Genomic DNA, 27813 nt, shown 5'->3' on the forward strand with positions numbered 1-27813 from the left:
GAGGTACTTGGCCGCCCCAAAGAGCCCACCAAGAGCCAACAGCTGGTTGTTATAACCACAGGTCACCAAAGATCAGCCAGATCTGGGACTTCCCCTGCTCAAAAGCAGTTTTTCAGAGTTGCCAGTGATCTTCTGTGTTATCCTGGGAACAAATCCAACAAATCTATTACTTCCAACCCCCAAATCATAGGGGCCATGGACACAGGCTGCAGGGAAGACCGTTACGGCCTTCGTTACGGAGAGGTTCTGGGCTCACCAGGCTGTGGCAGGTCCAGAGCGGAGATCACGGCRCTGCCTGTGCGCTTGGGAGGGCTGTGCCGTCTCCTGGCTTCGGCGGGTTTCTGTGCCGTATGCCCCCGCGCCTCTCGCGGCGGGAGCCGCTCGGACACCCCGGCCGAGCAGCAGGACTCGCCGGAGGCTGGGGGAAATGAGGAGGCCCGGAAGGACCTGCTGGCCTGGGGCACGGCAGCCCTGTGCTGTGCACAGGCAGCCCCCGACCGGGGGCTGGGGAGGGGGGCACGGCCTGAATACTGCGGGAGCGACGGGACGCGGCTCGTGGGAGAGCGGGATCGTTGCAGCGGAGCAGGTCGGGGCAGAGAGCACAATAAACTGCGAAGGAACCAAGCTGCATGAGCTTCACTGCTGACAGACCCAAGCTTGTTTTCTGGATCAGTATATGCATCATTATTAACAGTTACCATAATCACACTCTGTTGTTTGTCTTTTTGAAATGTCTACTGAATAGGATGCTGGATTCCATTATGGTTCAACACTGATATAGTTTTTTATAGGTGCATTTTATAGGTGCATTTTAATAAAAAATAAAGTTGTGTGTTGGATTTGCTCTTCTGTGCTTGGTTTGCTTTGCTTTGCTTGGCCTGTGGTAGTGACCTCGTGCTACCTGGGAGCTCATGCTGACATTATTTGTATTCATGCTTCTTAACCTTGTAAACCTCTCMACATACTTCTTAAAAAACAGGCGGTAATGAAATCACAATGAGAAGAAATACCTGGAAAGGAAGGCCTGTTCCTTCTCATCTTATTTGCATAGCACTGCTATGGATTTCACACAGTTCTCATGTTGTTAAAGAGGCGTGGATGGGTGTTTATGTAGATGGTGGGTTGAATTCCCCCTGAAATGGTTATATTGCAAGCATTAAAATGGTTATACTTCAAGGATTATATTGCATTAAGGTGCTTGTAGTCCTGGGCTGTCATTTCTTCTAATTGTTTTAAATTTAAAGTCAATAAGTGAATTCTCAAATAAATAAACGGAACAGAATTTATCTAGGACTTAATGTTTCCTCAAATTGTGGTGAAAGTTGACATTGCCGGGGTGCTACTCTCTCCCTGTCCTCCATCATGATTCTTGCTTCTAATGTCGCCACCTAGTGATAAAAGACATGAAGCAAAACTTGTAGTATACAGTACATGGAAAAAACGTAACTACAATGAATATGTGATATATGGGCTTCTAAAGTAAACCTACACAAATTTTGATTTTTTTACTTAAATGGTATGAGGAATTTCAGATAAGAATGATGACTTCTGAAGGACAGCTAAGCAGGTTTTCTTGTTCACTATGCTGAAAGATCTTGATTTTTCTGATAATATTTCGGGTAAATATATAGTCTCAGTTCTAGGTCAGTCTGCACTGTGGGGTCATGTTGCACCCTCAGATTTTAGAACCAAATTTCCAGTCAGGTGTCACAGGTTTTCCAAACAGGCCAGTTTTCCTCAAAGCTGCACTATAAAATTCTACAAATTACACAAACTCCTCTATCTCCTAATCAATAAATATAATTGTTTTTCATTTGCCCCATGGCCATTTTATTGGGGTTGTGGGATCACTATGCCATGTGAAGACATCCAAGTGGCTACAGCATCTCCCCTGTATTGAGTTTGCTATTTTACTGGGATGTCCCAGTCCCCACCCCTATGATTTTGGATAATAGAGAATTGAATGTATTGGAAATTTTGATCTGTTTTAAGTAGCTGCTCCCATTAGCCGCTTCTGTTGCTAGCTGCTTTCACTGTTTAGTATTTGCTGTGCTGCTCAGCAGCCAATCTGTTGGGTGGCTACTGCTACTCTCGTGTAGAGCAGTGTCTGTAAAGCTTGAACTCTTCTAGGAAGGGATCAGTGATATTCAGGATTATATGGACATCCTTTCCATAAAATGGACCCTTCCTGGGTGGGGTGTTCTCCTTTCACTCAGATAAACAACAGAAAGCTCTGAACCCTCATTTTCCAGGGGCTGTTTAATGCACAGCTGCAGCATTTGGAAACCCTTCATGGTTCCCAGGCATATTGAGTATTATAGCATTATGCTGGCTCAGGCACAAGTAATAACTGCTGGAATTTACCCCAGCTAAAGGAAAAAGAAAAAGAAAGCAAAGCTCTTTTTCTTTTTCTTTTTCTTTTTTCTTTTCTTTCCTTTCCTTTCCTTTCCTTTTTTTTTTTTTTTTAAAGAGGAGTGCCCCTAAATGTTACAGAACTTAAAGGGAAGGTAGGCAGCCTGGAGCTGGCACGGCCACCAAGCTGTCTCTTGCTCTCCAATGGACACCACCAGATTGTCAGAGCAGTAATGACAAGCCCCTGGTAAGTTTGACACCAAGAGATTTAGCCAGGGAATCAATGACAACAAGCTCTAATGTTTTTGAAATCAATTTTCAGTGGGCACAAACCAGTTCACCATCCCAGGTCTTGGGGAGGGACTGTCCTTTTCACCGCTCACCAGCATACGTCAGTAAGAGCTCCCTCTCCCTTTACTGTACGCACTCCTCAGTACATTTAGCTCATGCACTAAATGGACATAAACTAAACAGACAACAGATTCTTACTGTTTTATCACCAGAAAGAGCTGCTAGGATTCATAAGAAAACCTCCAAGAAAGGCTATGCCTTGCTTGTGATCTTCCTTTCTTTCATTCTTTTGTTCTTTTTCTCATTTGTTCTTTCTCTTTGTTGAACTCAGCCTCTTACTTTATGGGGAGAATATTACAGAAGACCTGTTACTACCTTGCATTTCTGTGCCTCCTATTCTTCTTTAATGGAAGAGTATTTTTCCTAATTTTAGGAAAAATTCCTGAAAATGCTAAGTCTGCCCAGAAGCCCTGGCAGCTGCTGACTGACTTTGACATGATTCTTGTCATTTTTACTACCACTCTTTAGCCGGTAGCAACAGATAAATTGACCTTAATGGTTATAATCATAATTTCTCAGGACAAACTATTTTAGGATCCTAGTTCCATGCATATTTTTAAGAATTTGCACCTCAATTTAAAAGACTTCTTTTTCCAAAAAATTTGAAAGTTATATAGAGCATAAATGTAATTTTCAGGCTAACTCTAAATGCGATTTTTTTTTTAATTTGGCATAGTACTGTTAATAGTACAACTTTTCTCAGAGACTAGAATTCACTCTTGCACAGAAGCCTTTTTAAGGATTTAAATGGGGTTTATGAGGTCCTTAATCCTTATTCTGGCTCTTTGTACAGGGTTGAATTTCACAGAGAGAGTGAATTTCAGACAAAGGAGTCCAATGGAGTTAACATTTAATCTCTTTTTGAAACACTGAGAGCTTTCTGGTCTCATGAGATTCTGAAATCATGTTCCATATACAAAAGGTTTTTTTGTGTGTTTTGTAGGATGGATCACAACTGCTATGTGCAATGTGCGTGTTTACCTTTTCTGCAGTGCCTTTGGGAGTTCTTGTTGTTCCTGTGATTGAAAAGTCATAATAACTGATAAAGTGTGTAGTTTAATTTGCCATTTGTGTGTTGAAGTTACAACTGTTTATCATCAGAGCCTGAAGTATATACAGTCTAGTAGTAGCAGAGTAAAATGCGGAATGTAGTTAAGGTTCAATATCACTTCTTATTTAAAGATTGCCTATTCTTTACTCCAATTCCACTTAAGTATAATTCCATTTATTTCATTTACACTGTTGTAAGATTTAAGAAATAGCCTGGTCTTTCACACTCACATAAGAGTATGAATAACTGTCTCCTATGTTGAAATAGGAGGTTGAAAAGTAAATAGGATTTGACATTTATCGGGTGCTGGTTTAACAGCACGGCATTCCTTTCCAGTTCTGGGAAGGTCCTGTTTGCGTGGTATCGATGTTTAGATAGCACGGGCCATAACTGGACCACACTGATGTGCTGAGTTTTGAGCAAGAGCCGTTCAAGGCATAACTTATTAGCATCCACAAGAATTGTGTAAGGAAGGTCAGGATTTATGGACAGTGAAAGGAGTGACATTTTATTTCACTTTTAAGATTCTCGCCTTCATTTCGAGGTTGCTTTGACAATTTACTTTTGAGTGGTTTGTTTGCTCTGTCATGAACCACATATAATTGTTTGGCAGCAGTTCTCTGGCTACAGTACAAACTCTTGCCAGGAAGAATATGACAAGTCATGATGTGTGACCAGAACAGCTATGCTATTAAAATTGCCTAGAGCAATGTAGTTCCACCCATATAACTGCACTTCACCTAGTCTGCTTTATTTAACCTGGGGCAGGAGAAACAAGGAATGCTTAGAATAAACTGTAGCGGCCAAAGCATTTATCTGCTTTTATAAATTGCATCTACACTAACTTTTTGCCACAATGATATACCACAATCTCTACACCAGGAAAGCCTTTCAAATGTAAACTTAGTCTTCATTTTTGGCCTGGCTTGATAAACAACTATTAAAAGCCTTCTTTTGTGTGTTTCCTTGCATTTCTGATTTGCTCATAGTTTTCAGATCAGAAAAAAAAAAAAACAAAAAAAACCCCAAAGCAAGTACTTAAACTATAAGGGCAAGAACATCTGACTGGCTAACCTCAGCTGCATGTACTACAAAGAGAATATTAAAGTATATGCAAATAAATTAATATCACTATATCTCATTTCTTACTGTACCATTTATTTCTTTCTTAAGTGAGGAAATGAAGGTGACACAATCTTGTTTGTAAAGAGCTGGCAATTTACATATAATAGCTGTAAAGGTTAGAAATCTATTAAATTCATTTGCATAATAGCAAAGTCAGAATAAAGGACTGTCTGATCCCAGGGCTAATCGTTCTTCTCCTCCAAGATTTTCTTTTTTCTAATGTTATTATTATTTATATTCAGGTCCTTGACACCAGAAGAGATACAGATATCAAAACAGTGGCAGACAGGTTATGAGTTTTGGGTCTTAACCTGCTGCTAGTGGACCAATGGCAAAGCTTCCAGTGGCTTCATTCCCACAGAACTGTACCCTGAAAGATCAACACAGAAAAAAGAATGAATAGTTTTTGTTTCTTTTTGTGTTTGTGTGTTTCTGTTCATTCCATATATATGGTAGAGGTACAGTCTTTGCGCAGATCAGATGGAGCACTGTTGTTCTTTCTCTGCCTCACTCTCTATATAAAGATTCCCCTCCCATTTATTGCATGCTCATTCCTTCCCTCCAGAAATAACCTTTGAGATCACACAAGCCAGCTACATGATATTAAGGCAGGGATGTGGGCCAACAGGAAAACTACTGACCTGGCTGAAAGTGCATTACAGAAATGTTCTGTCTTGAAATTCTCTCTTGAAATTATCAAAACCAAAGGACAGTAGGATGAGGCCAATACAGGATCTCAGGTGCTGAAGGTGCTGAAGTAATCCCCTTCCTTTGAGATTATGTAGATCATAAAATAGCCTAATCTTTGCCACCTTTCCCCACACTCCCAAATAGTAGCTAGTGCAAAATATCAGCATTTTCAGCCAGGTGAAGCAGTCCTGAAAAAATTGCTGCTTAGTAAATAAGCAATCACAGTCTGAATTGCCTCCAAACACTGTGAATGATGAAATAAATTGGTCATGTGAAAGGCCTCAAAGACCTGTGCTCCTTAGAGGCCTCAGCGAGATTTTATCTTAGATTTSTTAGGCTAATGTAGTTTCTAAGTTCCTTTCCCATGACTTTTCTATTTCTGATGTTATCTAAGCATATGTAGCATATTTTCCCATTCAGATCTAGGGGTACATAGTTCATTAACTGGCATTTTATGTTTTAGCTACACAACATGTTTAAGAATTGACATGGCTACTTTTTAAGCACATGGGGATATTGTGAGAGGGAAAAGAAGTTCCTGATAGGGATTGCTGAGAAAGTTGCTTTTATTAGATATGGATGATTGCCAGTAGCTTGACTTTAAAGCTAAAGCTAACTTTAATTTTCATTTGTTGAAAGTCTCTTACATTACCCTTTTTTTGGTAAGTGGGATTACTAAAAAACTTATTAAAAAATCTATGATTGTTGCTTTTTATAAAATCCCATAAAGTATTTAAACAAATTTCTTCTGTCAGAAGAGAAAACCCTGTCACACAAGTTGGAAGAATAGCTACATAAACAACTGTGAACTTAAACCTTAAACAATGAAAAGCTTCCTTAAGATTTTTATGATTACTCCTGATAAACAGCTATGAATTTCTTCCAYGTGAAGAAATGGTATCATGCAATGATATGGATTTTTAACTTCATATAAGGTGCCTACTTCAGTGCTACTTTATATTTTGAGATTACCCTTCTCCTACAGTAGTAATTGTTGGCTCCATTAAAGTTAAGCATGTAACATTCAAAGTTAGTAAAAATGATGGTTAAAATTACATATTAAATTCCAAGCATCACATTTGCACAGTATTTAATATTATCTGTAAACAGAATAGCACAGGACAGAATATTAGAATGTAATTGCATGATTGCTGGATCTGTGTTTTGCTCATGTGTTAGTGTAATTCAAAACACAATGGTTTGAGCTTAACCACTTGCAGGGGATGAAGTGGTATTTCAGTTCCAAGTCACTTACTATTCTGAGTATTCATTACTTGTATTAGAGAAGCATCTACTGGTTCAGACACAGTCCTGCAGTGTTAGCTGATCATTGCAAAAAGATAGTCTCTGTTCCTCAGAACGCACAATTTAAGGATGAAGTAAGAGGCAGAGGGTGGATAAAGGAAACTGAAAGGAGCAGAGGGACACATCCAGTTATTTATGATTACTATAATAAGCAGAGGTCACAGAACCACATTTTTGTAAACACCGTGAATCAAATCCCAGAGAACTTTGGTATCTGATTGTTATTTTGGCAGAAAACAACATTTCTCTAGCATTAAGTTATTAAATCATTCCCTTCTCCCTTTGACAGTGCCAGACGACTAGGAAACACTGGCAGTTATCTGAGCATTTTAGCTGGAGAGCTAAAGGAAGTAAAAGGAATTGTGAGAAGCTCCTAAAAGAAATTAAGTACACACAGTAGACAACTCCTGTGCTTATAAAGGCGATTTCCTCCAAAATAAATTTGCTTCATATACGTGTTCAGGCAAACCCAGGGTGACCACTTACTCTACTTGAACATGATGAAATGATTAGTGCTGATAACATTTCCTGCAACTGGAGAGATTTACACTCTAAACTGGCTATAGTTTCTGCCCTCTCTTAGACCTGTAGAGTAATTAGCTTAGTCAAAACTGACAGTGCTGTTTTAGTCAAGGCTATGTTAAAACAAACAGAAAAATTCAGCAAAGTACCCTCCTTCATATCTGCAGCTGATCCTGTACCTGAACACTGTGTTAACGTCCATTTAGGTGGTGTTTGTTGGTGGGACTGTCATCTGCTTTTGTGTCTGTTTCCTATGGTTGGAGAAGGCAATGAAGGAAACTTTGTGAAGTAGAGGTTCACGAATTCTGCTTGTGACCCCTGTCTCCCCCCATCCCCCGAGACTGTGTAACCCCAGTGCCTGCTACTCTTCTCTGCTCCTCATCTCCCTCCAAATAATCACACACTTCTTTGTGGCATTTTGGCGCTTATGACTCCAAGTTTGGGAATGAATGTAATGGAAATATCTGGTATCCAGGTAATAGCAAGAAAGGTGGTCATGAGCCTGTTCAGATATTCTGAGACTACTATTTTCTGTCTGTGCTTCGTAATGGAATAGTTCACATATTGCAAATACTTTCACCTCAAAGAAAACCTGTGAATTAGTTCTGTAGAAAGAATAATATTTTTTTTTTCTCCTATGGAGGCAAAGGAATTAAACATGTTATAAACATATTACCTATGAACTCTCACATAGTTTATTTGTAACATCCTATTCATTCCAAAGACATGTATTCCAAGAACCCAGTTTGAAACGGCTGAACTGTGTTTCAGAAAACTCCACATTCCATATTTGTTTTTAATTTTTGACTCTTAAAACTAGAAGTTAAGGTAGTTGGACATTAAAGTCACATGTGGGGACTTGATTTCCCACTGAAATCCTTGTGTATCTGGCCCAGAGTCCTATTAAGGGACTTCACTGTCATTAGTTTCAGTAAAATTAAATGCCTTAATGCTTCTGAGATTCTGAGCCTCTATTGGTCTTTCTACATGTTTTCGAGGGAGAAGGATCCTCTCGTCATATGTGAGAGCAAATGGAATGGAGGCACAGAAACCGAGGCATGGAAACCTGCCCTAGACTAAGAGAATGGTAACTTGGAGAGTTTTCACATGGCAAGGAGAGCAGGGGAGCAGAAGGACCATGAGGACCAGTGGTGGTGGTGGGGAGAGGGAATGAAGCATATTGCACAGAGATGCAGCACAGTAAGGCTGTTGGAGAGTGCAGGTTTTCTAGCCTTGTTCTGGTTATTGTACAGCGGAGGATGCAGGCACTCAACCTGAAACAAAGGCCCAAAAGGAGGTTGTGGAGAGGCAAACAAAGAAAAACTGGAGAATGATGAGAAGGGAGAAAACAAAGGTGCTTCCTTGGCACATTTATCCATGATTAGAAGAGGGTGATTGTGCTGCGTGATTCAAAGCACTGTAGCAAAATAGATAGGTCCCGTTCCCTGGTCCCAACACCAGACCCCTTGACTGGGGCCAGAGCTCCCATGAACTTCAAAGCTCAGGACTGTGTCCTCTCCAGGACTCTCTCCCCCATAACGGAGGCTCAGAGGCACCCTGGCAGGTCTCTGCCTAGACTGTTTCTGGTCGGTTAACAGACAAATGATCCAGAACAAGCCCTATTCTTAACTGCTAACATAAAGTCTTTTTATCTTTTACAGTATACGTAGTTTTATTGGTTTCTTGTTAGAATTTGGTTGTAGAGAAAGAATTTGAAGAGAGTTTTTAGCTTAGAAAGTTATATTTTATAACAGCAGTCTTTTGAAATAGGCTTTTAAAGCAGGTTTTTAAAAATTATTTTTGAGGAAAGGAGAAAGAACAGTTACTATAGGATAATTTAATGATAACCCTTCCTCATTAGTTGACAGGTGCTGATTTATCTTTATCTCGTGTACTTACTATAGATTATATAACAATCATATTTTGGAACAGAGACAGATTTCTAGATTTGTCAAATACAATCTCAGAAATTGCTAAATTGCTGGGTTTGCTCTTATATTCTGATTTGATGAAAAAACAGTAGTTACTGAAGTTAAGAAGTGGAGAGGTTTGGAAGCTATTTAATGAATTGGTTTATCAAAAAAGAAAGATTTGTCAAAAACAATATTTTTTGTAGAAAAGGGTTCTTTGAAATTACCTCCTCAACTTAAAAAGTGCTTAAAGTATTTTTCAAAAAATTTCAAGATATTCATTTAACATTTTTGAAAAGGAAAAAACCCTGTTCTGTACTTCAAAATAATTTTGTTTCAATCTATAGGTTAATGATAACATACTATAAAAATATTTGATTAGAAATCACACCTTCCAAAATTACCCAAATAAAAAGGTTTGATCAGCCCATGCCAGTTTAATTAACCTTTTTGTTCCCATTTCAGGGGGAATGTAATTCTTTTAGATTTTACCTTTTCCTCACAGTTTGGGGTAAGATTTGTTTAAGAACTTCTCTCCTTAAGGACAAACTAACACTGAAAAGAAACATTTGACAATAAATTTGGAGCTGTGGGAGATAGGTTAGAGAGAGAGAGAGACAGAAAGGGAGAGGGAGGGACAGAAACTGGCCATATGTGTGCTCTTAATCTGATGCAGTAGGAAATAAATTAATTTCAACTGCATGGTAGCTTTGGTCTTTAGCAGATCAAAGCAAGGGAGTAGGGGCCTGAAGACCAGAACTGTAGCTTTCAAAAGACTGCAGAATTTGCAGAATAATTTGGGTTCTTGTTAGCCCAGGACCTAAAAAGCCAGTTAATGCCCTTGCTTTGTCCTGCAGGGAGGGCCCTGCTGTCTTGAGTCGGGGCCACGTGTTGGGAGCTCCCCTTGGTAGAGACTCTTGGTTTATTTCAGAGATCCAAGTAACATTTTGGTCTCTGTAAAATCAGGGACTAATAATCTGGACTGATAGTTATTGGTTCTGGTGCTGTGTGGAAACAAAATAACTGAAAAATAGTCTCACAGGTTCATCAAATGTGAAAGATGCTTCCTCAGAAAAGCTGGATACAGAAGTCGGTCAGGGTCCGGTCCAAAGCCTGTGGAGTTAATAGCAAGACTGCCACTGACTGCAGAGCGCTTTGCAGGGCGCAGCTCAAGCTATGAACTGAAACCGGGATACGCTGGGGTTTTATTCAGCCTTTTTATTTTTTATTTTTGACAATAATCCCAAGTACCACAGCTTCCAGTGATTCTTTGGCCTCACTGCACAACACATTGTATTTCAACATAACTTTTTTTTTTCCCAGATGCCTAGCAGAGGTTTTCCTGACATCAGTCTTGTTTGTGCTCTGAACAGTACTTCTTACATTATATTGCAAAATTCCCATCACTCTTTAGTGCTTATATCAGTAAAGAGAATTTTGTGCAAGTATTTTTGCATTAAATCTTTATTACACTGTCACAGGCAACTCTGAGCCCAGTTCAGGAAAGCAAAGCACTTGTGTACTGCGCAGATCCTCTTGACTTCTTAAGCCAAAGTTAAACGTGTTTAAAAGCTTTACTGAGCTTGAGCCGCTGTTGAGGAAACTAGAGAGGGAGAAGGAGAGGGGAGAATGAAAGCCCAGGAGGAAAGCAGCACCTTGTCATTTTGTAGCATGAGACTTTCCCACTAGATGGCATCTGAAGCCCACACACTGAAAACTGCTACCTGCTGGCTTTTAATGGATTTCAATTTTCCTTGCTGAAGTGATTTTTAGTTAACACATACCCTATGTTTTCATTAACACTGGCCAAATGAGGTTACTTTGACCTTGATTAATAAAATGTATAATCATTTTGGAAATATTTGGAGTCGGAGACCTGCCAACTGCTTTTTTTTTTTTTCCCCTGGATTGCACTGTAATCAATACGACAAAATCTAAATTGCAAATCATGCAGGCTGTATTGCACTGCACATCTTCTCCCTCTCAGCCTCCCTTCCTGCCTCCCCCTGTAATTTCCCCATTCTGAAAATGATTTGCAGTTGTCAGTATGGGGATGAGGAAACAATAAACTTGCCCTTTCTTGTTACTTTTCAAGGAGAATAAATAATGCAAATATACAGCAAATCATTGCTGCCACAACACATGGCATTAATCAAAAGCCTAACAATAGGAGTTCCTCTGCTTTGGCATCACCCCAGGCAAATCTGGAGACTTTTAGCCTTCTCATTTAAACATGTTTTCCAAATCGAGACCCAGCTGGGAACCCTGGAGCACCGAGGCTTGGGGCTGCGCAGCAGTGCAGCACCTCCCGGGCGCTGGCCCGCAGCACCCTGCTCCGGAGGTCACTTCGCCTTGCAGCCTCCCAGGATGAAAACCCAATGTCCCACCAAGTGACCTGGAACAACACACCCTGGGACCTTAGCAATGGGTCCCTCCCGATCCTGCCTTGGGGGGAAAACAAAACAAAACAAAACAAAACAAAACAAAACAAAACAGTGTAAACTAGGAGAGGTTTTTTTTTTGAATAAATTGTGATTTTCTATACTGTATGAAGGGGCAGCAACAACTGGCTCTTTGCCTTATGAAATTTTCAGTATTCTGTAACTTACAATTGGCATGCGTTTAATACAGAATTTCAACTATTCTGTAGGAAACACACATCTTGGGAGCATGTTAAATGTTTTCCTGTTTTGTGGGTTGAATCTGTCCTGTTCTTCTACAAAAATCAAACATTCTCTTAGCTGAATGTTGAAATACATACTTTGAAGATGCACCTAAAATTAGACTGGCTTTTATTGTTCCAGGAGATGTATTTTGCAGTATTTCTGTGGTCATAGCACTTTTGTTTGTGTTTGTCTGTTGCATGTATTTAATGTTAATTAACTGATCTGTGAAGCATCTGAGCACATTCTTAATTCTAAGTATACAGCTAGCCCTACTGAAGTCAACAAATCTATTTAAGTATTTAAGGTTAATCATGTACTTATATGCCTGACTACATCTTCAGTCACTACCTTACAAAGCTTGCAGAGGAACTATGACACATATTATGAGTAAATATGAGTTAATATACTCCAGACTGAGATCTAGTCCTGTGCCTTTGGAATAGCTAACATTGTGCAGGGTCCTGCTGGGACCTGTTTTAGAGGATCCTAACACAAGACTGTCCCAGTCATCTATCTGGAGATTAATGGCACTGTCCTGCTGAAGGGGCTGTCACAGCATGTTGCTAATCCCCTATCATTCTTTACCGTATGTAGACAGTAAAAGAGTCTGCAAAATGCTTTCCTAGAGGCTGGATGTATACCAACGGCTAACTTTCAACACGGGATTCCCTGCTTACATAAATTCCCCCTACAGCTTCAAATACCATTAAGCTTTGTGTAAACCGATCTGAGTATCAGCCAATCGACATTGATTTGAAAGGATAATCTCTACAAAAGTATTGACCTCTGCATATGAAAGAACTAAAAAGAACAGCAGGTACCTTGCTGTGTGAAACCAGCTCCTGAGGCGTTCACAGGCATTGCATTGTCTAAATCTATGCCCTGCAGCGCACAGACCTGCCAAGAGTAAATTTCTGGATAAAACCACCATCCTTCACACAAACGTTTTATCATCAGTTTGCGAGGCAGTAACTGGAATTATGGTGTCCATATGCTCAGATCTTGATGAGATTACATTATTAACCAAACTTTTGGAGGAAAGGGAAAGTTAAGATATTGATAAGCCAACTCATTGCACAGGGAATAACAATAAATTCCATGTATGATTTTAAGCAATGTAGTAATTAATACACTGTAGATGCAGATGGCCGGGAAATGGAAGAATCTGCTTTCTTCCCATTTACAAGTGGATAGAACGTGACAGTCCTGGGCTAGATATTAGGAGCTGTGAGCCAAGGTAGGGTCAAGTCCCTCCTCAATCATATGAAAGTATTAGTTGGTCTTTTTAATTGTTTCAACAACAACAACAATAACAAGTTTTCGTAATGTACATAAGATAATGGGAAGTCACAAAGAAATGAAAGACAAGGATGAAGAGATGTCCATCTCAGTTTAATTCAGTCCAGTCAGTTGGTTTGTTAGTTCATGAAATGAAGGCTAGATCTAACAGACTTAATCCATTGTATTGGATGGTCTTGACTTCAGTCAGAGGCAAACATCTGGTAAGCATCAGTAAACTTGTTTTGTTATTGCAAAACCCTTTACTGTACCTTTTTTTCTACTGCATTAAAGTTAGCTTATAAGGTAAATTAGAAACATACCTGAAATATTTTGCTTTGCAGTTACACACTCAAAAGAACTACAAAAATGCTAATGGCTTTAATGAAGATATTTTTAGCGAAGTGATTGAGTTCTGAATCAAATGGATAGCCCCAAACTCCCAAACCTGGCCTTCCCCTGCCTCTTCATCTATTTTGGACCCAGTATTTTGTTTAAAAAGTGTGATCAGATCATTTTCTCTTTTCCACAGCTGAGAAGCCAAGCCAAACCTTTTCAGTGGTGTGTGAAGTGACTGGAGCCTTCCCCCCCCCCCCCTTAATCTCAGCATAGTACAGTATGTAAATTGGCCAGAATACTCTGGGGAGTTTCTTTGGGGAATTCTTCTCAAACCTGATGTCTCACACTTTTGATTCTCTCCTGTCTGCAACTGCATCTGCAGCACAGTGCTATAGCTTCTCTCCCACTCCACAACTGGTATTTATTTCACTTAACTCTAAGCACCTACCCTGGTCTTTTTCTGAGCTGATCTGCCCAGATTCCCTTTCTAGTCGATGGAAAAAGGAAAAGGAGTTTCTAGAGAATGAGTCATCTACTGTAATGCACACATCTAAAATCAGGTAGAATGCTTTTGATTTAAAAGGAAATGTGAAATGTTCCAAGTTCAAGACATTAGGCAGAAATACATTAAGAGTCAAGAAAATTAAAATTTCAGCATCCTATTTTCCTTTCTTTCTGCAAAGGCCATGCATTTGACTCCTGCTTCCTCATAGCTGTTGTGAAAATATAATCTATTAATAACTCTGAGATGTTCAGATAGTGGGGTCACACTGGGCAAGTGAATACTGGGCAGCAATATCTGCTGAGGGCTTAGAATGCATCATGAGTCTGTATATCAAAAATAAGGCACATTAATCCTGCGACTGAAGCTTATGTATGCAGTGGATAGACAGCCTGATTTTACCAATGTTGTTGGCACTCTCGGTTCTTTCCATGAGGACASACAGAAATCCAAGACAGCCCATCTTCTCAACCCAGTAGGCAATCTGGGAGAGAAAATGCTACTCTGAGAGGCCCAGATTCTCCACTCTGCACACGCTCCTGCCAGCGTGTGAGCAAGCCAACATTCCCATGTTATATTAGTGTAAAATTTGTTTCCCTCAGATTGTTGAGGCATAAGATGTCATATAGTCTTTTGGTGAGGATACATGACTAAGTGTCATGAGATCTGTAATCTCTTCCCACCTTTCCCTCAAGTCTCCATAGCTTGTTTTCAGATATGAGTGATTAGAATTCAGTACCTAAACCTGTAGGTAGAGAACACAGGTAAGTGACTGCATTTTTCAGTGATGTTCTTGTGTCACTGAAACCGAGTTTGAAAATTAAGGTTGTAACTCATTAATGTTTGGAACTTGTTATGAAAGCTGAAGGGAGGTACTGTACAAATACCAAGAATAATTATTCCATTAAGTGTAACTATTATGGTGTCAGGACAAGAAAGAATGTTCTGAAAATTGCAGTAAAATTATTATTTTTGAAAGTATAGAAAGGCATCAGTAAACACAAAAAAAATGCCTATAAAATCTCCTTGAAGTGCTATAAAGCCATGAGAAGACAGCTCAGGTAAAACTGGAGTGGTTTGGCCAATAAGATATGCAAAGACTGACTTCCAGCAGATTCAGGTTTATTACAGTCCCAGCTAACTCATCCGCTGAGAATCTCACTTTTCTGGCCCACCTGGTAAAGCTGCTGTATGTGGACCACAAAATGTCCCAGATCACATCTCAGTTGCTCTTAATGCTCATTTTGGCCTGCACGGGGGACTGTGCTAATTGGTTAAGTATGTTCTAGTGTCTGGCCACCAGCTGCCAGACACAACATTGCATAGCGCTGCCTTAATGCTGTTTGTTACAATCAGTTAATTTGTCTGGATTATGAACTCTTCTGCCATCAGGAAGAAAAAAGCACTTTAAGGCTATTTCAATCCGTCTGCTCTGCCTTCCCCTGTCAAAAGTCTAATTTGCAATTAGGATTTTCAGCAGCACTTTCATGTGTTCAGAAAGCAGTGGAGCAAAGCTTCCAGAGAGATTTATTTCCCATAGAAATAGAGGTATCAGCAATTCCCCAGAAGCCAGTCTTTACCAGAAGTTAGTAAATTGTTAGTATTGTTGTCGTTTATGGAGCTATAAATGTGCACAGAGTGGAGCTGTCTCATCCTGAGACCAGCGCGTAGCTGGTGACTCACATGGCTGGTTTCTGCTTTAGGCTGAGCCTGGTGATGAAGCAGGAGGCAGCTGCACCACCAGGGGATCGGAGCAGAGCTGTCCCCTGGGAAGCCCCAACCTGTGTAGCCCCGGTCTCTAATAACATGCCATTTAGTGTAAGGTAGGCATGAAGCATGTCGAATTCTCCTTGCTTCCTATGGGGCTCATTGGCAAAGCTTTCCCTCTGCCATTGCAAGCTGTCCCTTTGCTAAGTTATGATCCTTATATCTGCGTTTCCTAATTTATAAGACCCTAATTCAGGAAGATGCTGAATTACCTCCTGGAAAAGTGCTGATTTTCTATAGTTCCCATCTATTTTTTTCTGCAACCAGCAATACCTTTGAAATTATGGCCTTTGTTTATTAGCCCTGTTACTGTTATTGGATACAATGCAAATCCCTTCTGAATGAATGATCCATACTTCTAACAGTATTGTTTTACAATTAAATGCTGGGGCCATGTTTCAAAGGGGCTTCAGTCCAATCAGTAATTACTCATTAAAATCATCTGTAAATAAAGAAGAGAGGAATACTGCACAAACACAGAAGGTAGGAATCATCTGTTCGCATGGAAGAGTCCTTGTAAATGTCCATATCTGAATTAGCTGCCTAGAGCTCTTTTATAGTCAATGGAGGAATATGAGCTCTTCTAGGGTGCAATTCATTTCTTTCTAAAGAAGATATCTAAAAGAGGTCAGAAAATTCATGCCCTAAAAGTGCTCGTTTCACTCCACTGAAAGGGAGCCCAGGATGACTAGATCAAATGTAGATGTCTACACTGTAGATAGCTAAAATTAAGTCATTCTTGCAAACTGTATTTTTGTTCTAGGATCACAGGTAATTTAATCTACACAGAAAAGCTGTGTGTTATCACTGTAAACTAGAGCAAACTGAAAACAAACCTGACTGCTAGGCAGCTACTATCCCAGTTAAAACAAGCTTATGCCAGGACAAACCCAAACAAGTCCTGAAGATGCTGTGCTGTCAGGTCTATACAAACCATGTGGCCTTTTACTAGTAATAGCAAAAAATCATATTTACTAGGCTACACCAAATACAGTCCAGAAACTGTTTGGCTGTGTTTGCATAGTGCTGTGCCTCATCTGTTCTGCTCCAGAAGTTGTGTAGCCATGTTGACACTGCTGTGCTGGTACAGCTATACAATTGCTGAGCAGCATTTGGCTTGCCTATGTGTGCAGCTCAGCACATGGACAGAGGGAGCTCCCATCTGTCTGCGTCCCTCTTTAGAGAGATCCAGGCGCAGGACCCAGAGTCTGTGGGTCTTGCRTAAAAATTCGAGCTCATAATCGGACAAAGCTTCTTGAAGTATTTCTTATGGTGATTTTTTGGATTGCTTAGTTTTTAGGTGTGCCATCTGAGACACTTTAAATTACTTAATATTTGGAAACAGCTGAGCGTCTAAGTCATGACCAGGCACCTTCAGAGTGGTTTGAATCAGGCATGGAGCAACTGAGGAACCCCAGATCACTAGTCCATTTTAAAAATCTCAACACACAGTTGTTCATTAGCAGAAAATGAGAAGCCATTAAAAAAAATTAGGTGCATAGCATGTTCTTTAGTAATGATAATTCCCAATGTCTTGGCATGATACTTTTTAGAGCAACTTCAGGATTGCTGTACTGACAAATTGGTATCTTTCTAATTGTTTAAATGACTCACCACCACCAGTCAGGACAGAATACACACTCTATTAGGTTGATAATTACCATATATTTGAGCATTTCACAGTCCACTTAGTCTTCTGTTAGAGTTCCCTGAATGTTCTCCCCTCCACATTTCTTCCCATCAAGCAGATTGTTTTAAGAAATGTTTTAACACCACTGCAGGAGATGATAAATATTTATGGCAATCGTTAAAGGTGACTTTTAAGTGTCTGCAGTTGGCAAGAAGGTTTGACTTTCATTTAGAGGACAAAAACTGGCCCAGTTCAACAACTGTGGAAAAGTAGCAGCCACCTGACTACACAGACACAAACAACTACTTTAAAGGGGCAGGTAGTTTCATTCTAATTTGCATTAGATAGTGGGATTCAACTGACTGCGTGCATATAGCGTAGACTACATTTGAGCTGGCCACCCAGTTTCTCCTTCTAGTCAATGATAGAAAAAGTAACTTCTAGAGTTCAAATCATCTCATTGTGAAGTAGGTAAAAAATATTGGGCAAATCATGCTCTACATGTTCATTTTTCTCTTTGCTATCATAGGAGGCTAAGGTGACTAGCTTAGATATAGATGTCTACTTTATGACATCTACAGTTAGATGAAACAAAACCTAAATGCACCTTAAAGATACTGCCACACAGCTAGATTTGCCAGTAATGAATATGGAAGTCTCATAAAATTGCTGAACACATATGACATTGAAGCTGTGGTTCAGTGGTTCATTTTATAAGATCAAAACAGATCAAAAAACACCACAGATACATGATGCAAACACAGAACTGATGCAAGCTCATCCTGCCAGTTCAAATATACTGCTTTTTCCTTTGAAGGGATAACTTTGTCCAAGTAGACATGTACGACTTTGTTCTAGTGTGATCAGAAATGGTCCACTGATGTCACTCTGCTCTTATGCTGGATTGGGTATTGACTGTCCTTTAGCCGATGGCAAGGAGCTGACATAAGTACCCAAACCATTTGTTCTGACTAGCACAACAGAAATACAGCCACTGTCTCGGACCCAGATCCAATTTCTACTGCTAGGTAATGCACGTATCTGGTATTAAAGAAAATGGAACCGTGGGTGTGCTCTGAGGGCTTTTATTCCCCAACAATGGCGTATTGCCATCTGGCTCATCTCTTGACTGATCTGTGCTGGCAGACCCCATTTTGAAAGGTAAATAAGCCTTGTCAGGCACAGATGTATTTCTGTTCAATTGATCGTAGATACTTGCTTTATATTCTCATCTGTGCTGCCTGATATAAACTTGCATTGCAAGAAGAGCTCCCTTCAGATGATGCATAAGGAACGGTGCTGAGCACACGGTTGTTCTTACAGTGCTCATGCTTGTTCCCCCACAAGCTTCATACTCCAAGATAGCCRTTAGTTTGAAAGCTTTATTGCCCTTACAGATGTCTCTATCTCATGTTAAATGGGCTTGATCCAGCTGGCCTATTGGGTGCAGCTTTAAGGTCAAATGCTGCTGACGCTTGAGACAGTAAAGTACATGAGATACAGCATCTGGATTTAAAACCATAATTCTCTTGTTAATCAAAACAGGTCTGTGTTAGTTTGTGGTGGGTTTGCCGCATGCATGCTCTCACTTGAGTTACACTAACTAAAAGAGAATGACTTGTATTTAGTAACTGGACATAACCRATGCAGAGAAGACAAACTGTCTTTCCCACTAGAGGGGGAAAATATTCCCCCTTCCTCCCTCATTTACCCTTGCACTCACGAAGGTACCTGTGTCAATGGCGAAGCTGAAGGTGCTCCCTAGAAATGGATGATGCTATTTCTCATTAATGCTGGGACAGATTTCCCAGAGTTACATATCTTTTTAAATCAGTTGGGAGATTTGTATTCAGAGGGAATAATAAGACAGCACACTATAAAAAATAAAACAAAAGAGAATATAAAATTGGGCCAGGAGAGCCAGTGTTGTCTGCTGTCAGCCATAATTTGCATCGATAGAAGGGGGGATGTCAAAGAGAGCTTTGGTGAGGACTGCAGAACTATTTTCTGTCAATAGAGTAGAATTTCTTAGCAAGTTCACTTTGATTGCATTCACACCTTTCTTCCAGTACTCTAACGGAAGAATATACAGCTAGTAGTGTGAGACAAAATGTAGTGTTTAAATCAAATAGCAAAGAACATTTGCAAAGCACATTTCTTGTATGTAATTTTATGGATGAACAACAGTAAGCACTTTGACACTAGTGCATTCTTCCAGTCAGGGAGAAAAAACTTTCCATGTGACTAGTGAGACTACTAAGAACAGTTCACATTCAAATATGAAAAATATATGAAACTGAATTAGTCATGGGGATCAAAATTCCTGGGAACATTAGGCAGTTGCCAAGATTGGCCATTTTTAAGAAATGCTGAAAAATCCTGCTTTTTTTTCAAAAAGGCCTTCTAGCCTAACTAAAATGTCATTCTTCATTCTTCAATAGCCATCTATATACCAGTTTTTCCCAGTGCCATCAGTCTTCTAAAAGCTAAATCCTAAACCTTAAAAAATCAGCAAAGTAACCAAACAATCCAGCTGCTTGTATCTCAAGCAAAAAGAAGAGCCAAAAGTTCCATAAAGATCATGACGCTTTTGCTATTGCTAATGCTACACAGAAGATGTTTCAAATACTGCAATATACAGTGATATGATATTATATACAAAATTAATTCACTGAAAGTTTTTAGCTGTATCTTTACACTCCATTTTAAAAATTCACAGTCTACTCAGGGACAAGAAGAACAGACAAAATAGTCAAGCAAATGATACATTAACAAATTTTTCTTAGTTAAGAAAAGTTAACTAAGCTGATCTTCTGCTATTTTGGAACTTATAGCATTACAGATGAGGTCTATGAAGTGTGCTTGGGTTTGGTTACCTGTTATTTGGTGTTAACCTTTTAGAAACATCACCAGTAACAAACATTGTTCAGTATTTCTTCCCTAAAATTATTCAAGGCACCTAAGCTGATTCTTGTGATACAGATAATCAATTATTAATAAATGGTATGTATAAATAGGAGTTTTAATTACAAATTTTTGCATACAGTGAAAGGTCAGTTTTGGTGCCTTATTATCATATTTTCTGAAAATTAATACGGGATTGTTTCTAGAATATAGTTTTGAGTGCTTTCTTTCATCCATGCCACTTTCAAACTACTCAAGCAATACGGCTCCCATCCTTTCTCCTGGGGAAACTACTGCATAATTTAATAGATCTCACTGTTTAAAAGTATTTTCTCACCATTTTGGCAAGACATTAATTCCGCAGCTAGTACTATCGGCAGCAGCTTCAGGATGAAGTGGAAAGATAAGATAAAATGGGAACAGTAAGAAGAGAAAATTGTTTCTTAATTTTGCTCTAGGCAATCTCTTTGCTTGCTTTTCCTCTAAGCAAAAGGGGATTAACCTATGCCCATTTCTTTTTCAGATACAGCAAAGGTAAATTGTGAAATGAACCTGTAATGATTCTCCATTTGCTTACATACAGACATTACCTTTGCCAGCTAAATATCCAACTTGCAACAGAACTAATATCCAACAGGCAACAGAATTAAGGGCTTTAGGGCTTTTGTACTTAAAATAATAGCCTTTATCGGGGTAACTGAAAAAGAACCTTCCTTACTGGCTATGGCAATATGGCAGTGTCTTGTATTATAACCACCACTGGTTATAATCAGGTCTTGTAATCTTGAAACAGCAGGGGCAAGGATACACATTAAATAGTATGTCTACACAGCAGCTTCTACTTTATACATATTTTTCCATTGGCGTAGATATTTTGTTCTAACTCCTGCACGTGAATAATCTCACTGAAATCAATATCATTAGTTACATGCTTAATATTAAGCGTGTGCCTAGGTGCTCCTCTGGATGGGACTAGCATCTTGCATGATCAAGCTCTCAAGGCAAACCCTGCTTTTTCTGGAGGGACTGTATTGCTGTTGACTTCAACAGAGAGAGGCAAAAGCATGATATTGTGCATATACACATTGATGAACTATCTGAGTCTTCAGTGAAGAAAGATTCCTAAGCATTTGAACTATGATGATGCTCAAATTGTGGTAAGACCTTGATGAGAACAAAGGAAGGTATTGTTTCTGTTCTAAGGACCTTCGAGAAGGAGAGATGTTGGGAAGTGATATATCACAGGAATGGAAGGAGTTTCACATGCAAGCTGATACAGAACCTTCAGTGGCTTCATGGTTGCACCAATTCAACCTTAGCTGAATCTCTTTCCTTGGGAGGTCAGACTTCTCTGGAGGAAAGGAACTGGCTAGGCAGCAAGGAGGAAGGCTGCCTCAGCCTGGCCTCGTTCAAGTGGAGTCCTCTGGAAAGAGAGAGCGCTTCCCAGCCTTCAGGGTAACTCAGCATGGACAAAGACAGAGATTGCTGAGAAGAGCAAGGAGCAGACACGGAAGGGATGGAAGAAAAACACTTTTCTCATGGATACAGGAGGGACCATGTCATTTGTTGTAACCCAGCAAGCTTGCTGGACTGAGAGCAAGCCTGGAGAAAAAGAATCACCTGCAAGGACATAGGCGACAAGAGGGAGATTTGCCTCACATTCCCTTTTAATTTTTATTCTGTCACCCAGTGCATCTGAGCTTCCACATTTCATACCATTAGTAAATTTGGTGCTCTGGGTTATGTTCTAACAAAAACTGTTTGGAAAGTTTTCAAGCCCATTGGGTCTGTTCTCTTTAAGGAGAAAGTACAGAAAGGTACATCTTAAAGATTCATCACAGTGTGACTTGTTGGTTCCAGCTAAAGCATATACCTGTACAGCATCAAGTCCTCAGCTTGTGTAAGGCATGGCCCTATTAAGTCATTAGAATTGTACAAGTCTGTGTCAAATGGGAATCTTTCTCAAAAACTATAGGATAACTTGATTTTGTAGCTTGAGATGGGGACTTAATGTACTTCACACTTTTAGCGCACTGTCAGCAGCAGAGGATATTACTTTTTGTAGCACAGCTACATTAACTTCTGCTGTGTTTAAGTATCCTGCATGTTGTAATATTCAACTTTGTTAATTGTAGAAGCTCATGCCTGGAGAAGAGGATTGCTAGTGGAAAGAACCATTCATCTGGTAAAAAGTAAGTATTATCCTAAAACTGGAATCAGACTTTCTATCTAATAGGAAATTCAACAGCTCTGAAATGTGCTTACAGTTCCGAGTTGGAAACAAAATTGCGGAAAACTGAAATTTACTGTGACTGAAGCTATTATATTGATTTGTTTGTTTCAGTTTTAATGTATAGAATATGTTTTATATGGACGTAAAAACGTTTCAAAGCAGTCATTTCAAAATAATATATTGAAGCATTTTAAAGATTTTGCCAGTTTCTTTCAAAGCAAGAATTATTCTTTGTCAGGCAGTTCTCCTAAGATGTGTTGGCTTAAAAAACCTGACATTTTCCAAGGGAGAAATGCTCCATTAGCTTTTTGACCAAGCACAATTATTTATATTTTTATTTCTAGGGATCTACATTTCATTAACTTTAATATTAAACTTCTATGTTGTTTCTTCAGAAAAAATCTTCAGTGCTAGCTGTCTATTTTAGTGGTGGTTTTTATCTAGATGTCCTAAATGTGAAGTAAATGTAAATGGTACTTCAGATGTAAAATAAACATTATTAATTTAATTTCTACTCACTCTTGATAGGGACACATTTATATTTCATGGTTTCTAAATTCAAAGTATTGTAATATCCAGATCTGGATGGCTGCTTTCAGGGGGAAATGATAAACAGCATTGTCCCTTGCAGTTAGCAAGGGACTTGAGAACAGTCCATTCAGGAACAAATCAAAGGATTTATATTAAAGAGGAAAGCCATGTTAATCTTGCCTGCATCAATGTATGAACCTTATTTGAAATAGACGGTAGAAACAGTAACCTATGAAAGAAGGAGATTATACTTCAGCTCTGAGAAGCAATAATAACATAGCAATAGAAAAGGAAAGGAAACTGTCTGTAACTTGGGACTATTTTTTCTTCTTCATTGAAAAGAAACTCAGTATCTACAGTAAGTGACTAAAAGGATGAGCTTATCTGACATTAGGCATGTACGCTGCTTTGTGGAACAGGCAGAATACATAGGAAAAGATGCACTGCAGCGTGTAAAAAGTCTGTCGGGGATATAGTGCTTTTGAATTTTAGTACTTTATCTCCTGTGATTTTTTTGTACAGTGTGACTTTCATATATTATATATGGCATAGGATAGTGTTTTTACTGATAGTGAAAGAAGAATGAATATCTAATGCAGTGTGATAAATGAGGTGGAGATATTTTAATATAGACACCTATTTGTGGACTTTATGCTTTTTTTAAAGTATGCATGAGCACAGAAAAACAAATAAATAATTGTAGATAATATCTAGATTTTCTCTGTTTTAGCTCACTGTTTCATAGTAGCAAATGTGGGTAGCAAGTTTATGATTGTCTTCCTTAGAGGCTCCCAAGTTCACTTAAACATAAAATATTTCATGGACACTATCAACCAGGACTTGTGAGATTTGTGTTAAACTTCCACTTCTACCATAGCCAGCCAATAGGCTTCATGGGCACAATACTGATTTTCCATGTATAAAACAGATGAAAGAACAAATAATCGAACCTGCCACACAGCTAAGCGTGTATTAGATGGCTTCTTGAGGTCTTTTACAGTCTTGTTTTCTGATTCTTTTTCTTCCCCTGCCTCTTCCATTTAGAAGACCATGTGCCTGATCAGTCAGTGTCTCTTATCCTGTGTACGCACAATTCCAACACAATGACATCCAGTGTCAGCCATGGGCTTCCCGCACTATTGCAGTGCAAATAATAATTAAAAAAAAATACAGCCTTGATGCAAGTTTGTTATTACTACTCACAAGCAATACAGCAGATTTGTACAAACGATTTTTTATCTCCCAGAAAGAAGTTTCTGCTGAGACAGAGGGAGAGGATTATCACTTCACAAATAAACAACTGCAGAGAATTTGTAGATAAAAAAAGTAGCGATTGCAAGAGGCTTTCTAGAAATCAGATCATTTCTTTTCTTAAGTTGCTCTAAAGGACATTGTGTTCCTTGCCATTGCACCTAGAAAAATATACTTCCCCAGCTAGGGAGAAATTTGTTTTTCAGCATGGTGAAGTATAGTGGTATTTTCAGAGCTGTTATGAATCTTGGGTAGGCTGCATGGGAACTGTTCTGATGTATGGCAGATGTAGTGTAACTGTCATGATGAAAGCCATCCAAGGAGCTCATATTTTCCAGTTCTCCCCCACAGTGTCTGGAAAACCATTCAGCATGTATCATCAGTCTGGAGTTATGGAGCTCCCAAAGCTGGATGTCAGAAGATTCAGGAAACATCACTGGTTCCAGCTTATCCTTCATGTAACTCCATGGATTTGGGTGAGATTATAGCGAGAGTAAGCTGATCCCAGTGATCTTCACTGAGCCTGCTTGACTTCATGAAATCCAGACTGAGGATTTGTAATGCTAAACTGACAGTAGAGGCCAAAGATTTTTATAAGTAGCATTGAGAAGATAGGAAATGGGGAAGGGGTAGGAGGAGGAGAAAGCAGTGGGGGGGAGAAAACTGATTTGAGATGATTTTCAGCTCTGGATGTCTTCACCCTTTGTCTTCCTCCTGCTCCCCCCCCCCCCCTTATTTCATTCATCTTTACTTTGTTTTCATGGTTTGATTATTTTAGCCAGCCTTTTCTCTGCGGTGCTTGTTTAGTTTTTTAGCACCATCATTTCAACAGCTTTTAACAGCTACACGTGTTAACCAAGTTGCAGGGACTCCCTGGAGGCGGGTGAGTCAGCCTTTTAGCACCACTTGGGTAAATCTCCTTTACTCTGAACAGATAGTTCATGATCCCATGGAGCACATGGCTTAGTTGCAAATAGCAGGTCTGAAAAAGTGGACTGCTGTAAGTCTGATGCAGAGCAGATGGAGATCTTGGGCTGTGGATCCACTTAAAAAGTAAAAACTCTCTCTATTAGCAGTGGTGAAATCTGGACTGGATGCAGAGTTTACCAATGTTGGTTAATATTGTGCTGCTGTGGTTGCTCTTTCTCTGGTCAGCACGTTTCTGCCGTGTGCAGGAACCACAGTCGTGGACTACAAATTCTGCTTGCTACAAACACTGGTTATAAAGCAGAGCTCCTATTTCAGGCAATGCTTTCCTGGATGAGGATTACATTTTTGAGGTGAGCATGCTGGGTAACAAAAGTGATATGTTTGCAGTTCTTCTCCGAGTTTCCTTTATCAGCAGGTTTTTGTGACATTTTCAGGAGCAGATAGGAAAACTCAAACTGGAAAGCAATTTGAGCTTTCCAGTCTACACAGATACTGGATTTAAGTTCTTGTCTGACTCAGAGTTATGATTTTAAAAGTGTTTTAGATTAAATATATTTCTTAAAGTTCACTGTTTACCACTTGAAATCACATTTTACAGGAAAAAATCTGCTACAAGATCAAATGAGTTTTTTTTTCCTTTTTCAGTGAGGACTTGCAAGAACAGAGAGCAGAAGGTGAAGGCTTTTTTGTATTCTCTTTTGCTTTTTATAACTTTACAAAGTTTCAGTGAAAGCTCTACTCCTAGGAAAATGAGACAAACAAAGGTGATCTGTGAAAGACTTTTTCTGCTGTGAAGTTCAGAGGTTAGCATATGTGAGGAGATAATGTTTAATACTATGCAAGGGGATTTGATGCACAGTTCCCATTGCAAGCAAGTCTCTGTATAGTGTTTGAAAGCTTATCTTGTTTCCTCTGGGAGGAGGCATTTTCTGATTATGTTCCTAACAAATTAAATAGCTTGGTAATGTTTGAGGCTGTAGATGGCAAATGAATATGTCATCTTTGCTAGTTCAGATATCATCTGAATGTTTTCTATATGAAGGGTGAGGGATACTAAAAAGAAAAAAAATCTTGCTAGCATAAGTATATTGATTGCAAATACAAAGTAATCTGTTTTAGCTGATGCTTGGGTTCATTATGCGCTCAGTCTTTATTCTCTCTGGCTATATATCTGCATAATGCATTTCCGTTAAAATTAAAACCAAGTTATTGATCTGTTAGGCTGCTTCTATGAAACTACTTCACTGTCAAGAGTTTTGCTGAGCAACATGTAGCCCTAAGTAGCCATTCCACAAAAGATAGAGAATTTGGAAGTAAAGTTGTCATGACAACTTTAACTCCATCTCTGCCTTTTCTTGCATACACACATTATGAATGAAAGGTTGGACAGGTTTTCAAGGGAGCTTAAGCTAACTACCCTGACTTCTGTGGATTCAAAGTTTAGCCTAAGCATTGTTTCTGTTCATTTTTAATTACTACTTTTTATTTAGAATTGTGGTTAGTACTGCATTTAGACTTATAGGATATTTTGTGATTTTATAGATGAATGTCATGTATAATATATAAAACAGGAAAAAAAAACAATCTAGCACTTTTACTATTATCAAAACTGCAAAAAATCCAATTAAAATCTTATGTTAAACCCATTTCAGTAACGCTTCCTATGATGAAAAGGATCTTTGATACCATTACTCTAGTTACAATGAACTTGATTTTTATTTCATGGCAGTTTTACACTGGGATAATACCACAGAGCTAAATGCCACTATTTCTGATTTATATCAGCATGAGTAAGAACAAATCCAGGTAAAAATGTTTTTTAACAAATACAAAACAAAGCTTTCTTTCATTCTTCCTTGTGTAAGCAAAGTAAAATAAACATAACAACCTTTGTTTTATTCTCAATCCTAATGGAGTAATGACTCTGATTAGTCACTACAGGAATGGCTATCCCAAATCCAACCAGGAATCAACTTCACTTGCTGCACAGTGTTTGTATAGGTGATGCCAGAAGAACTAAAGATATTAGATATAGCACTTGTTTTGTTAGACCATAATCTACTCCAAAATCATTTGAAGTTTTAAGTGGGAAACTATTGCACTCATGGCTTTGTTTCTTCATTGATGCTAGCAACAGTTCAGCATGTTCCGTAAGACTGTTTTGGAGAAAGCTATTACAACGTGCCATCCACAGGAGTCTGCCAGCCTAGATGGATGTAAATGACTTCTCTGGGTCCTTTCCAGCTTGTCCTTGGCTGTACAATTCCCAAAGAGCCGACCTGACAGGCTGTAGCACTGCTGCTAGGAAATGGGAAATTTTGAATAAGGCCCAAATGCCAAGCACCGTGTTATGAGCTAGAATTAAATTGATGAACTGTTTAATTTCAGTGCAATGTTCAGGACTCTTCTGCACAGGAGAGAAATTGCTGTAGTCTGTACTGATTCAGCTGGATCTGAGCTTTAAACTTTGGGCCAG

Source organism: Apteryx rowi, unplaced genomic scaffold (genome assembly GCF_003343035.1).
Source record: "Apteryx rowi isolate R43461 unplaced genomic scaffold, aptRow1 scaffold_294, whole genome shotgun sequence".
In the NCBI taxonomy this organism is placed as follows: domain Eukaryota; kingdom Metazoa; phylum Chordata; class Aves; order Apterygiformes; family Apterygidae; genus Apteryx; species Apteryx rowi.